Here is a 12,585-nt window from a genome sequence, read left to right on the forward strand (position 1 = left end):
TTTGAAGCAGCGAAGAGTTGTTTTGTTCATATATGATCATTTTCTTCATGGACTATGTGTATGAAGTAACTTGCAAATGATAGTGCATGCAAACTTTTTTTGATGAAACAGGAACATTAGGAAACATAAGTTTTAACACTATGGCTTTCCATATTCATGTGACTTTGATTTAATCATAGGTAAATAAAGGTTTGTTGGCAAGAATGATTTTACACACAGTGTGGGGCATTGTCTAAAGTTACCAGTGAAATGATGGTGACTTTGCGATCAGGTGGCATATCAACTTGACATTATCCCACCTGAATAAAACTATTTATTGTAGCTGCTGTTTCTGTTCCCGGGTGAATGTTGCTCAGAGATTTCTAGTGTGGGAATTCTTCATCCTCGGAGGCATTAAAACTGACAACATCAGTGTAGCTTTGAATTGTTTGTCAGTAGATCAGAAGAGGAAAACCCATATCATCCAAGTCAATCATGATATGCACAAGTGGGATAAGCACAGAAGACTGAAAGGCAGAGGGAGAACTGAGAACAGAGCAGGAGTAGAAATTGAGCCATTGTTTGGGAGTGACTCTGGGTCTCAGGGAATGATCCTATGCTGTGAGTGAGCAAAAACCAGATATGGCAGTGACTTTGGGAAGTACTCCAGTCTCGAGGTGGGTCTTGTGCTTGCAAAGTGTCTGTGACTTGAAGAGTATCTCTGTGCTTGGAAGTGATTGTGATTTGTTGACTTCAGGCTGACCAGCGCTGAGGAATGAAAATGAAAAGCAGCTCAACTCTGAAGTGCAGGTGGTGCCAGTTAGTGTTAGCAAAAATGGGGAGAGTTAACCGACAAAAGAGAAAACCAACTCCAGTCTAGTTTCTGATGAAGAATCATCTCAAGCTGAAAGTGAACTTGTTTTTTTCCACAGATGTTGCCTGACTTGCAGAGAATTTCCAGCATTGTTTTCATTTTAAATTTTAAAGCACAGAGACAGACCATTTGGTCCAACTGCTGTCTTTTGATGGAAGGCTTCACATGAGCTTTCTCCCTGCCTATTTTATCTCACTCTGTTCAGCGGATCCCTCTATTCCGTTCTCATGGAATGTACCCTGCTTCCTAACAAATGCATATAAACTATTTCCTCAACCATTCCTTCTGGCTGCAAGTTCTATATCCTCATCATCAGTTTAAAGACATTTATTACCTCAGCCTTCTATTTTCTGGGAGAAGTGTGCTGGACTGTTTAGTCTTTCCTGAAGTTAAAATCTCTCAATTCTCAATCTCATCCTTATCAATTTTTTTTGCATCTTCTCCAGTTCTTTGGTGTCCTTTTCAACTGCACAGCACTTTGGGTGGCTGAACTAAGGTTCTGTACAAATTCAACATAACTTCCCTGTTTTTCAATGGTCCTCTGCTAATAGTAGCCTACATGTTATTTCTGTTAGACTGTCTATTGTAGGTAATAAGGGAACCAACAAGAGGATAAAATGTATTTGACCTCATCCTCACCAATCTACAGATGCATCTGTCCATGACAGACTACCTCCTGCACTCTCTTTGCGGAAATGAAGTCGTACTTCACAGTGAGGATACCTTACACTATGTTGTGTGACATTATCACAGTGCTAAATGAGACAGACTTTGAACAGGTCTAGCAACTCAGGCCTGAGTGCTGGCAGATGGGACTAAATTGGGCTGGGACATCTGGTCAGCATGGTTGGGTGGAACGAAGGGTCTGTTTCCATGCTGTAAATCTCTATGACTCTATGAAACATTGAGGACTAACAGCAGCATCACAGTCATTCTCCAGCATAATCTGTAACATCATGGCCCAGCATATTCTCCATTCTCCTGTTACCATCTAGCTAGGAAATCAACCCTGGTTCAATGAAGAATGCAGGAAGGCATAGCAAGAGCAGCAGACATACTTCAAAATGAGGTGTCCCCCTAGTGAAGCTACAAAACAGGACGAATTATGCACCAAACAGCCAATCACATATGGAGCTAAGTGATCTCACAACAAATGGATCAGATATAATCTTTGCAGTCCTGCTACATCCAGTCGTGAATGATGGTGGACAATTAAACAACTCACTGGAGGAGGAAACTCCACAAATATCCCCAACCTTAATGACAGGGGAGAATTGCATATCAGTGTAAAAGGTAAGGCTGAAACATTCACAACAATCTTCAGCCAGAGATGCCTAGTGAACGATCCATCTCGGTCTCATACAGTGTTCCCCAGCCTCACAGGTCGCAGTCTTCAGCTAACTTGATTTGCTTCATGTGATAGCAAGATAGGGATAAAGTATTTGGGCCCTGGCAACATTGTGGCAAATGTACTCAAGACTTGTGCTCTAGAACTAGCCAAACTACCCAACAATGTAGAAAATTGACCAGGTATATCCACAAAAAGCAGGACAAATCCAACCCAGCCAATTACCAACCTGTCAGTCTATACTCGATCATCAGTAAAGTGATGGAAGGTATCATCAACAGTACAACCAAGCAACACTTGCTCAATAGTAATCCAGTTTGGGTTCCTTCAGTGCCAGTCAGCTTCTCACCTCATTACAAACATGGACAAAAGAGCTGAGATCCAGAGGTGAGAGTGATTGCCCTCAACATCACAGCACATTTGACCAAGTGTGACATTGAGGAGGCCTAACAAAACTGCAATCAATGGGAAACAAAAATAGAGATTGCTGGAAAAGCTGAACAGGTCTGGCAGCATTTGTGGAGAGAAATCAGAGTTAACATTTCAGGTCGAGTGACCCTTCCTTAAAATCAGTGCAATCAATGGTAATCGGGAAAGACTGTCTGCTGGTTTGTGTCCGACCTGAAATATTGGAAGATGATTGTGATTGTTGGAGGTCAATCATCTTAGCTTCAGAACAGCTCTGCGGACAGTTCCTTAGGGAGTATCGTAGACCCAAGCATCTTCAGGTTCTTCATCAATGAGCTCCATCATAAGTTCAAAGGTAGGGATAGTCGTTGATGATTGCACAATGTTCAGCACCATTCACAACTCCTCAGATACTGAAGCAATACAAATTCAATATCTGGACAACATCCAATGAAAAGTAGCAAGAAACAATTTACCCAGTACCCCCTGATATTCAAAGTCATTACCATCACCAAATCCATCATTTTCTTGGGATACCTATGACCAGAAACTGAACTAGACCAGTCATATATATGATGTTGAGGTGCCAGTGTTGGAATGGGGTGGAAAAAGTTTGAAATTACACAACACCAGGTTTATTTGGAAGTACTAGCTTTTGGAGTTACCTGATGAAGGACCAGTGATCCGAAAGCTAGTACTTCCAAATAAACCTGTTGGACTATATCTGGTGTTGTGTGACTTTTAGTTGTATATATGCGATGTTACAGGAGTAGGTCAAGAGACGAGGATTACTGCAGCAAGTAACTCACTTCATGACTTGCCAAAGACTGTCCATCATCTTATTCATGGCTACAAGCTGTTCAAATAACATCACATTCGTCGGAGCAGAAATGGAATCTCCAAATCCTGAGGGCAGTCGTGAGGCAACCCCTCCAGGGAAACAATGGGGGAAGTGCTAGGGGAAGCTAATTTTTCACTTGGGAATGATGCAAGCCTTTGACCTTCAATAATGCACCCTGTTAGCAGCTATTGATTCTCCAAGGTTGACCATTGTCCATTCCTTTTCCTGGCCAACTGTTACTCTCTTTGTTTGGATGGGGGCAATTGGCTGGAGGCGGAAGAGGCTGTGAATCCTGTTCACGCCGCCAGGGACGCACCTCCAATTGTAACACTCACCGTGTGACAGCTGCTCGAGCTCGCGCGTTCTAAGATTCGAACTCCCGAACGCTAGCTCCCAACCGACATTGAAAGGAGTCAGAACTACAACTCCCGCCAGGCACTGCGGACCGGCTCTTTCATGTTTCTATACTAACGTCGATCACCGCGCAAGCGTGGACCCTATAGCAGCATGGGTAATGTAGTTCGAAGCGGGATTGTGAGGGGGTTGGATGAATTGAGCTGAGTCCCTGTGGATGTTTTAAATAACCTCAGTGAAGGGGGGAGCATTCTGGACTTGGGGCTGCAAGTCAGTCATGTTTGAGGAGATTGCCTGTTCCTCCTTCCATCAAACACAGGAAGGCAAAATGTCTTCAACATTTTCTCACCAAATGTGAGTTTTTGCTGTAAAGTCTGAGATATATCTGGAGATGTTGGGGTTTCACAAGATCTTGGGACGAACAGATAAATGTTAACATTTCTATTTCTATGAGGGATGTGAGTGTTCTTAGGTTATTTTAACACCAATTAAAACAAATCTTTAACGCAAACAATCAAGGGCTATTGGGATTGATGGTGTTAGAAACAAAATTCAATAAAATTTGGACGAGACCTCCAAAACTGGAAACAAGACTGCAAGTACGGGCTGCAATTGCTCAAGACAGTTGAGCAAATTAGAACTTAGGTTAGTGTACAGTTATACCCTTTGAGCTGAGTGAGGTCGTCTCTCCAGACTCCTAATTTTTTTTTTATTTTTATTTCAAAATATACTTTATTCATAGAAATAAATCTTTGGTACTTGTACAATTTGTCATGTCGTTCATAGATATATACATTGCATGTCTTAAAGAACAGATTGAATTACTCGAATTTACAGTTATCCTATTTACAGTTCCCTTTATTAACCATCCAGTCTCTTATTATTTAGCTGTGGCTTCAGTGGAACCCACCTACTGAATGGGTGCCCTGTTATACGATAGCAAAGGAAACTTCTTTAACCCCCAGTTTATGGGGTTACCATTGTCCATTTGACTGTCCTGTCTCTGGGGTAGCTGTCTGCATCCCCATGGTGAGCACGAACTGCTGGACCTTCGCTGGGCTGAGGTAGCTATCCAGCTCCTCACTGGGGTCATTTACCCGCTCCGGTGTCGTTGAGCCAAGGCATGGGCCCGCACCATCCAGTTCTGTGTCTGACAATGGGACTGTCAGAGGATCACAGCTCTCAGTTACCTGTAGTTGTGGGACAGTGGGTACCCCCTGGTTCTCACTGGGTGGAGGGTGGACTTCAGGGGGTCTGTTGTTTCCTGGTTGGGAGGAAATGCCCTCCTCTTTATCTACGGCGCTCTGTCTCTTCTTCTGGTGGTGATGACATTCTTTGCGCCCGTCTTCCCCATCCGAAGAGCTGTCCGTCCCTCCCTCGTGCAGCTGTCTTTTCCCCCTTTGCTGGGAGGCTTTGGGGGCCTGGCCGGATTTTCTCTTCCTGTTTTTAACAGGTATCCACTCCTCTGCCTGCTCGATTACCTCCTCCTCCATTGCTTCCATCTGCCCAGCTAGAGCTAGGATCAGCTGCTGTATCTCTCCGCTGGCTGCCGCCTCCTCTACTCCAGCCTGTTCTTCTTTCTGGGTGCCACCAGACTCTGTTTCCCTGCTGTCTGGGTGGACGTTACTGGTCTTTGGGGGTCCACGGCTCGCATTGCCAGCCATCTGTGCATAAGTGGGGACCCCCCGTCTTGGGCAGGTCTTGTACATGTGGCCCGCCTCTCCGCACAGGTTGCAGCTCTTTTCTTCCTGACAGTCCTTAGTCAGGTGACCCTCCTGTTTGCAGTTCCTGCAGATGGTCACTTTGCAATCCGCCAGCACATGTCCGACTACCCGCAGACTCGGCACACTTTTGGCTGCCCTGCATATGTCAGATAGCCTTTGCTCCCTCCAATTGCGAAGCTCGAGGGTGGGTGGAGAATGTTCCCATTGTCATTGACCCTCAGAGTTACCCTGATCTGCTGCTTACTGGTCCAGATCCCAAAGGGGTCGATCACATCGGTGGCTTCTCCCTCAACTTGGACATACCTTCCCAGGAAGGTCAGGACATCAGCCGCTGGAACATAGGGGGTTGTACATATGGATTGTAACAACCCGACTCCTCTGTGCAGGAAGCACACACAATGGGGTTGCCGACAAGATGGAGAACAACGGCTCCCCTTCCTTTTCCTTGAAGACCTTCAGGAGCTGTTCGCACTGCTTCACATTTCTGAAGGTCACATCAAAGTAGCCTGCCCCAGGGAAATCCTGCAGGCAGTACACGTCCGCTGCAGCGAACCCACAGCATCCCAGCAATACCTTCTTAATAAACAGGATGCGATCCACCGGTGTACGACCCTCTACCTTCTTCACAGTCACCCAGACTGTGTTTCGAACTCTCTGCCCAGGGCTGCGGACAGCTGATGAGGTCATAGCTCTGAGATTGGCTGGTCCTCCTTAGATATCGTGGTATCTCCCCTGCCAGACTCCTAATTACCCAATCTCTCTTACTGTGCCAGACAACTGCCCAGCTGTGCTCCACCCTTATTACTTCCCCATTCCCCAGGTTGGCAACCTTCCTTTCTGTAAGTGCTGACACATACATTTATTTTGTCGACAGTACATGGAGATCTGGTTCAACATTTTGTATCAATTCTGCTGATACATTCCATCCTCGGACATTTCATTAACTTGTATCATTTTGTATAGCTCAAGCATTTCAGCTTTTTGCTGAAAGCATAATTTTACAAAAAGAACTTTTTGTTATAGTAATTACACACCAAAGTTAGTATTTAATTAACCAAAATTATACACTGAAAAGTCCCTAAATACCTGCAGGGTTAATAGTTCTCTTGCTATACCCCTTTTCTGTTTGCTTTTTCTATATCTGCAAAAACAACACTTTACCCATTTCTAACAATGGGAAAGTAGAGCACAAACAAATCAGTAGGCTTAGGCTGAATGGTCTGTTCTTGCTGATATTTTACATTTGTATACAACGTTTTAACACTGATTACAGGAACTTATGTTTCATTCATACATGCCAGCATTTATTGCGAATCCTTCATTGCCCAGAGGGCAGTTAAGAATCAACCATATTGCTGTGAGTCTGGAGTCACATGTTGGCCAGACCAGGTAAGGATGGCAGATTTGATTCCCTGAGGAGCAGTAGTGAACCAGATGGGTTTTATTCCTGACAATTGACAATGGTTTCTTGAGCATTATTAGACTCTTTATTGAATTCAAATTCCACCATCTGCTATGCCAGGTCCCTGAAACATTACTTGGGTCTCTGGATTATTAGTCTAGTGATAATGCCACTAAGCGAGATAAAGCATATTTGGAGTCATTAAACCCGATTTAAAACATGTTTATGAGGAAGGATTTGAAATTTTGGATTGTTTTGTGTGAAACCTGCTCTAATGGTCATTGTGGAAGTTGTGGGCAAAGGTTTTGTAGAGACATTACTCAACCCCTATTGTCCCACCATATAAATTACATCCCCGTGTTAGTGGCATGTTAAAAACCAACAATCTGTTGATGAGGTTTTATGGACAATATGTTCTTTTGACTTTCTCGGTAATTTCAGCAGCAAGTCGAGGTGTTTGAGCTGATTGGTTTGGTCTCCAAGTACAGAACATGACAGGAAGGAGTGCACCACAATCCTGGATTTTATATTTCGGGCATGTGGATGGTACACACACTCTTGCACAGCTCATGGAAAACTATTGATTATTATTCAGATCCTGTTATTTTCAAAGTAGGTAATTATTCTTGTCCTTTGTTTTTAGGCTAATTTCTCAGGATATAGAAATATAGTTTCTCAAATGGTGAGTCTGTTATTTATTAATTCTAAGCCATTTAGTTCCATGAGGGTAATATTTGCTCTTTTTTGAACTGATCTGCACTTTAATCTATGGCCTTATCCATTGGAGACCTTGGCAGATTCTGTTTCACTCCAATAGATCACCTCCTCAGACCCACAAGTGCCAAATATTAACCATGTGATCTTCACAAGTTTCCACTATCTCCTTTTCCCCTGATTCTCTCTCAAACATTTCCCCTTCCCTTACAGTCTGGTTATTTCCTCTGAGCTGATTTCTTGAATTGATACACTTTGTGCAAGTCAGCGATTTCCTTTGATCTTCCATTACTCTGCCATGTACACAAGAATGCATTCAAACTGATGGCACACAAGCACATCTCCTTGATTATCCAGTTAGAGTATTCTGACTAAGTAATTTGGGCGGCACGGTGGTTAGCACTGCTGCCTCACAGCATCAGAGACCCGGGTTTAATTCCCATCTCGGGCAACTGTCTGTGTGGAGTTTACACATTCTCCCTGTGTCTGTGTGGGTTTCCTCCAGGTGCTCTGGTTTCTCCCCACAGTCCAAAAGATGTGCAGGCTAGGTGAATTGGCCACGCTAAATTGCCCATAGTGTTAGGTGAAGGGGTAAATGTAGGGGAATGGGTCTGGGTGGGTTGCTCTTCGGAGAGTCAGTGTGGACTTGTTGGGCCGAAGGGCCTGTTTCCACACTGTAAGTAATCTAATCTAATCAATCAGGCAAGACACTGAAAGGTGAACCAGTCAGGTCAATGAAAAGGTGTCCAGTGTCAAGGTGAGTCTGAGAATGAAATGGACTTAATATTTATTACAAAACCAATCATTGACACAGATTGTATGATGATGCCTATCATTGTCACCACATATATACTATTTATATCTTGGCTCTTTGGTTGCCAACGACCATACTTCAGTTAGTTTAAGGAGTTATTTGGTAGTTTATAGCGGAGTATAGACCATGAGTAAGAAGAGGCACTTTTCTTTAGCACAAAGATGTACTTTAGTTCATATCAGTAACTATAACAATTTACATTAATGTTGTGGCATATTAACCCATACTAACAAGAGGTCATGAAGGTACACGTACCTCCATCAGAAGAACTGTACCCAACTCTCACTGCTGCTTGATTCTCCTTCCTGAGTCTGTGTTGTATATCATCTAATCCAGTTCACTAGTACAAACTTATTGCAATCGCCTTCATATTGTTACATCTTCTTGGAGTAGCGTGCTGGATATCAAGTGCGGGTATTCCAAACAGATATTAAAAATTTTTTAAAGTGCACAGAATTCCCCATCTTTCCCATCTTTTAGACCCATGTTCAGAAAAAGCACAGATCAGATTTCTGTACTTGACAATTGCAAATAAATAAATTCTAATTATGGATAAACAATAATGAGCCATCAACACATAACTATACCAGTTAAAATTCTAACCAGCTTTATAAACTCCCCCTGAACACACTCAGACAGAGATAGCCAAGAAGGAAAAAAAAAATGGATGTTATGCGTGGAGGAAATGATTGATAAGGCAGTTCAATATTTCCTGTTCACAAGGTTTGCTGAGATGGTCGTTTTGGGTTATTGGGATGTGCTGCTCTTTGATTCTGATTCTGCAGATTCTTTGAAGTCATAGAGCCACACAGTCGACCCAACACATTTGCAACAACAATAAAACACATCTCCAAGCTACCCTAATCCTACTTTCCAACAGGAAGTGAACATCCAGGAATATTCAGGATTTAGGAATGACAGACAAAAAGGAAAAGGCATTGCATTACTGGTTCACATTTAAAGTAAAAATAAAGATTTTTCGCTTATCAATCATAGCTTACAACAACTGGAAAGGAGAAATAAACTGATTATCTTCAGGCTTGAGATGCTCTTTACTGTTGAGCAAGAATGGCTTCTACGCCAGAAGTCCGATAGTTTCTGCCAAAATATTCATCACTCAAAGTTGCTAAGTTACCTGGAAGCCAATCAAATATTTGTTGGCAGCTAGAAGGCCTTTGTCATCACCTTTGACATCATTGGCCTTTGAGGACAGCATGGTGACTCAAAGGTTAGCATTGCAGCCTCATAGCGCCAGGGACCCGAGATTGATTCCTAATTCAGTTGACTGTCTGTGGAGTTTGTACATTCTCCCTGCATCTGCATGGGTTTCCTCTGGGTACTCTGGTTTCCTCCCAAATTCCAAAAGGTGTGTAGGAATGCCATGCTAAGTTGCCCACAGTGTTAGGTGCATTAGTCAGGGGGAAATGAGTCTGGGTGAGTTACTCTCTGGAGGGTCGGTGTGGGCTTGTTGGGCCAAAGGGTCTGCTTCGCACTGTGTGGAATCTAATCAAACTTATGTAAACCAAAACTCAGTTTCTGTACACAATTTGGCTTAGCTCGTCTCCAACTCCACTTCCACTATTACCTCTGTTGTGAAAACAGTACTTACACTGAGTTTCAGTTTACCTAAAGTATTAGAGTCATAGTGATGTACAGCACAGAAACAGACCCTTCGGTCAAATTCGTCCATGCCGACCAGATATCCCAACCCAATCTAGTCCCACCTGCCAGCACCCGGCCCATATCCCTCCAAGCCCTTCCTATTCATATACCCATCCAGATGCCTTTTAAATGTAGCAATTGTACCAGCCTCCACCACTTCCTCTCGTGGCTCATTCCATACACATACCACCCTCTGAGTGAAAACGTTGCTCCTTTGGTCTCTTCTATATCTTTTCCCTCTCACCCTAAACCTATGCCCTCTAGTTCTGGACTCCCCCACCCCAGGAAAAAGACTTTGTCCAGTTATCCTATCCATGCCCCTCATGATTTTGTAAACCTCCATAAGGTCACCCCTCAGCCTCTGACGCTCCAGGGAAAACAGCCCTAGCCTATTCAACCTCTTCCTATACTCAAATCCTCCAACCTTGGCAACATTCTTGTAAATCTTTTCTGAACCCTTTCAAGTTTCACAACATCCTTCCGATAGGAAGGAGACCAGAACTGCATGCAGAGGCCTAACCAATGTCCTGTAGAGCCACAACATCATCTCCCAACTCCTGTACTCAGTACTGTGACCAATAAAGGAAAGCATACCAAACGCCTTCTTCACTATCCTATCTACCTGCAACTCCACTTTCAAGGTCCTAGGAACCTGCACTCCAAGGTCTCTTTGTTCAGCAGCACTCCCCAGGACCTTACCATTAAGTGTATAAGTCCTGCTAAGATTTTCTTTCCCAAAATGCAGCACTTCACATTTATCTGAATTAAACCCTATCTGCCACTTCTCAGTCCATAGGCCCATCTGGTCAAGATCCTGTTGTAATCTGAGATAACCCTCTTCGCTGTCCACTACACCTCCAATTTTGGTGTCACCTGCAAACTTACTAACTATATCTCTTATGCTCATATTAAAGTCATTTATATAAATGATGAAATGTAGTGGACCCAGCACTGATCCTTGTGGCACTCCACTGGTCACAGGCCTCCAGTCTGAAAAACAACCCTCCACCACCACCCTCTGTCTTCTACCTTTGAGCCAGTTCTGTATCCAAATGGTGAGTTCTTATACTCCATGAGATCTAACCTTGCTAATCAGTCTCCCATGGGAAACCTTGTTGAACACTTACTGAAGTCCATATATATCACATCTACCACTCTGCCTTCATCAATCCTCTTTGTTACTTCTTCAAAAAACTCAATCAAGTTTGTGAGACATAATTTCCCACACATAATGCCGTGTTGATTATCCATAATCAGTCCTTGCCTTTCCAAATACATGTACATCCCGTCCCTCAGGATTCCCTCCAACAACTTGCCCACCACCGATGTCAGACTCACTGGTCTATAGTTCACTGGCTTGTCCTTACCGCCCTTCTTAAACAGTGGCACCGCATTAGCCAACCTCCAGTCTTCTGGCACCGCACCTGTGACTATTGATGATAGAAATCATAGAGTCATAGAGATGTACAACATGGAAACAGACCCTTCGGTCCAACCCATGCATGCCGACCAGATATCCTTAACCCAATCTAGTCCCAACTGCCAGCACCCGGCCCATATCCCTCCAAACTCTTTCTATTCATATACCCATCCAAATGCCTCTTAAATGTTGCAATTGTACCAGCCTCCACCATTTCATCTGGCAGCTCATTCCATACGTATACCACCCTCGATGTGAAAGAGTTGCCCCTTAGGTCTCTTTTATATCTTTCCCTTTTACCCGAAACCTATCCCCTCTAGCTCTGGACTCCCCGACCCCAGGAAAAGACTTTGCCTATTTACCCTATCCATGCCCCTCATAATTTTGTAAACCTCTATGCGGTCACCCCTCAGCCTCCGACGCTCCAGGGAAAACAGCCCCAGCTGTTCAGCCTCTCCCTAAAGCTCAAATCCTCCAACCCTGGCAACATCTTTGTAAATCTTATCTGAACCCTTTCAAGTTTCACAACATCTTTCTGATAGGAAGGAGACCAGAATTGCATGCAATATTCCAACAGTGGCCTAACCAATGTCCTGTACCGCTGCAACATGACCTCCCAACTCCTGTACTCAATACTCTGACCAATAAAGGAAAGCATACCAAATGCCTTCTTCACTATCCTATCTACTTGCGACTCCACTTTCAAGGAGCTATGAACCTGCACTCCAAGGTCCCTTTGTTCAGCAACATCCCTCGGACCTTAGCATTAAGTGTACAAGTTCTGCTAAGATTTGCTTTCCCAAAATGCAGCACTTTGCATTTATTTGAATTAAACTCCATCTGCCACTTCTCAGCCCATTGGCCCATCTGGTCCAGATCCTGTTGTAATCTGAGGTAACCCTCTTCGCTGTCCACTACACCTCCAATTTTGGTGTCATCTGCAAACTTACTAACTGTACTTCTTATGCTCGCATCCAAATCATTTATGTAAATGACAAAAAGTAGAGGACCCGGCACCGATCTTTGTGGCACTCCACTGGTCCCA

Source organism: Chiloscyllium plagiosum, unplaced genomic scaffold (genome assembly GCF_037043375.1).
Source record: "Chiloscyllium plagiosum isolate Xiang-an unplaced genomic scaffold, Cpla_swu_hap1 HiC_scaffold_35, whole genome shotgun sequence".
NCBI lineage: Eukaryota > Metazoa > Chordata > Chondrichthyes > Orectolobiformes > Hemiscylliidae > Chiloscyllium > Chiloscyllium plagiosum.